Source organism: Athene cunicularia, assembly GCF_003259725.1.
Source record: "Athene cunicularia isolate RWA chromosome 13 unlocalized genomic scaffold, athCun1 chr13_part1, whole genome shotgun sequence".
In the NCBI taxonomy this organism is placed as follows: Eukaryota; Metazoa; Chordata; class Aves; order Strigiformes; family Strigidae; genus Athene; species Athene cunicularia.
In genome coordinates this window covers 21484072-21486934 of record NW_020799117.1, presented here as the reverse complement: position 1 = coordinate 21486934, position 2863 = coordinate 21484072, and the positions used below count along the sequence as shown (strand labels likewise).

Here is a 2863-nt window from a genome sequence, read left to right as displayed (position 1 = left end):
CGGTGACTGGTACGCAGCGCACCCAACAGCAGGGATCCGACTGCCCAGACATCCCACCATGCTACTGAGGAACCAAAACCAAAATGGGGCATGAGCGAGCACGCATCCACCTACATATACTGAGCATGACGTCCCCCATGATATGGAATACTCCAATGTCTGAACGGGGTCTGGCCCTATAACTGTGCTGACTCTTAGCCCAAGGAAAGTTTATTCTGGCTGAATCCAGGACAGTCACACAATTGGAAGAGATTAGCGTAGAGAGTCCTTCAGAAGTGGAGTACCCTGAGCAGAGCAGCTTCACACAGGATTCCAGCCACGCGCAGCATGTCATGCAGAGCCCTGTCACCGACAAGAAAGAGTGTCTCGACTCTGCTTCAGCCGTTCAAACCATTACAGGCCTTTCCTGTAAGACAGATATTCTACTCATCATTGCTACTGTCACAGTAAAAGAAGTTCCCCTGTGGAAGTCTTGCTCACAGGTGTCTTCCTCACCAGAAGCAAGTGGGAGCTGCCTGCAGGTTCCCTGGTTACTGGGAGATGGCTGAGCTTATCCTGCTGCCCAGGGATTTGTGCAGCACAAAGCAGAAGAGCACAGCACAGGCCTGCACCTTCCCAGATTCACTGGACACTGGATCATTCACTCCTCAATATACAAGGTTCACCTGGTCAGCTTTGCTACATCAGCCTCTCTCTCCTCAAGACTTCCCTGTTCATCGGGGCTTTTGTTGAAGGGATGGCTGTAGTCCTCTGCATTTCCTCAGAGGGAATCCTCTCCCTGGTAGTAGTTTTTGCCAAACTCCTGGGACCCCTGCAGACATTCTCTAAAGGAACACGTGTTCTGTCTTTTTGACACCTGTCTCCCAAAAACCTTTAGAATTAAAAATATTTGTGATGAAAAACCTCAGATTTGCCACCTGCAGCTGGAGCTGCTTGGAAACATGGAACAGGCACACCCCCCACCTCACTGCTCTGCAGAGGCATTTGCACACCCAGGGTCCCTGTCAGAACAAACTCAACGGCTCTTTGACAAGTTCATCCCAGTCCTGCCTTCAGACAAAGTCCTCTGAAGCAACTTGTGGACTTTTCCTGCAATGCACCAAAAGGCAATGAACACAATTTCCCAACTCTGAACACTTCCAGCCTCTGCCAACACCGTTGGTGCTGCTTTATTTACAAGGCAATCCCAAGGAGGCAGCCCACCCGCCCAACCCCCTTTTATGGGCCAAAGGAAGATCTCGCGCATTTTGCTGCACTCCCTCAGAGAAGATGTGGCTGCTGTCCTCAGAGGGTCCCAGTACCCTTCATGCCTGCCGAGTGGGAATTGTGCACATTGCAATAGTTAGGTGTGTGCAACTCCCTGCTTCTCTGAGCAGCACCAGTGCAGCGTACACAGACATGGAGATCTCCAGGACCCAGAGAAGAATGAGCCCCGTGTTTGCAGCACATTGTGACACAGTATTCACAGCTTACTCCCTTTTGTGAGCAGGGACAAGGGCTACGTGCATTTCTGTAAGCAGGTGAGCTGACTGACTAACCATTACATTGCATTACAGAATGGAATTTGAGGATCCATGGTCTTGGGTAATTGCAAGTAAAACAAAAGTTTAACAGGAGAGCCTGGAAACAATCCCAGTTTGGAAATATTTCAGAAATGCCCATAAAGGATGTGAAACATATTGTTTCCTGGGTGAAGAGCATTATTTCATTTAGTATGCTTGGTTTTTGGCGGTGAAGACAACATTTCAGAGGACTTCAAATATGTGAGTAGTTTGTTGCAAGAATTGCAAATGTAGATTGACTCTGGAGGAAAAACTGTCACACACTGCAGCATGGATCCCTTCCTATCCCAAGGTAGAAAGCCTCTAGCCGTGCTGACACTATGCTAGTTAAAGGAAAGACTATTGAACTGTTCTGCAGAGAGCGTCTAAAGACTTTAGGGTCTTTAGAAAGAGTCCTTACAGATCTGAAAACTCTGTTCTGATCCCTTGTCCCTAAGGGCAATTTCCCAGGGTGTGCCCTTAACTGACTCCTTGAAGAACTGGAAGTTTTCTGAAAATTCCGGGTCCTGGCTTTACACTTTGCCTGACCCATATCCCTTGGGACTGCGAACTCCACCAGTGCATGGTCACTGCAGCCAAGCTGCCTCCAGTCTTGACGTCTCTGAGTAGCTATTTGCGTGTGTGATCAACAGGCTAAGTATCTCATCCTCTTTGGTTGGGCTGTCTATTACCAGGCCTAAGAAGTTATCCTTCCTAAAGGGCATCTCCAAGAAGCCTTTTGGGACAGCTGTGCCATGTCTTTAACTCTCTGATACAGGAATCAGCCTTCCCCTCTCATAGGGTTAAAGCTGTAATACACGATCTACTCTTAGAATTGCATCATACACATGGAATCTCCAGGTAGAATAAACTGAGAATTAGGGGTTTTTTTTGCACCAGGAGCTGCAGGTTCCTTATCATCTCACTGGGAGAGACACACTGACTCTCTGAGACATCATTCACAACTCCATTTATCATAGCTCATGCTGTTGGAAGAGGTTAGCATAGAGAATCCTACATCCCTCCAGATGTGGAGGACTCTGAGCAGAGCAGCTTCACACAGGACTCCAGCCACGCTCACCATGTCATGCAGAGACCACTCATGGACAACAAAGAGTGACCCTGCTTCAGCCATTCCAAACATTACAGGCCTTTCCTGTAAGACAGATATTCTCCTCATCATTTCTACTGTCACAGTAAAAGAAGGTTCTCTGTGGACGTCTTGCTCACAGGTGTCTTCCTCACCAGAAGCAAGTGGGAGCTACCTGCAGGTTCCCTGGTTACTGGGAGATGGCTGAGCTTATCCTGCTGCCCAGGGATTT

At 48.3% G+C, this 2863-nt stretch overlaps 1 protein-coding gene across 1 annotated transcript in view; it reads right to left on the bottom strand.

The window, feature by feature from the left end:
• Window positions 1-2863, bottom strand: part of LOC113485435 (protocadherin beta-6-like) — an 18005-nt gene that overhangs the window by 1598 nt on the left and 13544 nt on the right. The gene's annotated exons all lie outside the window — the stretch shown is intronic.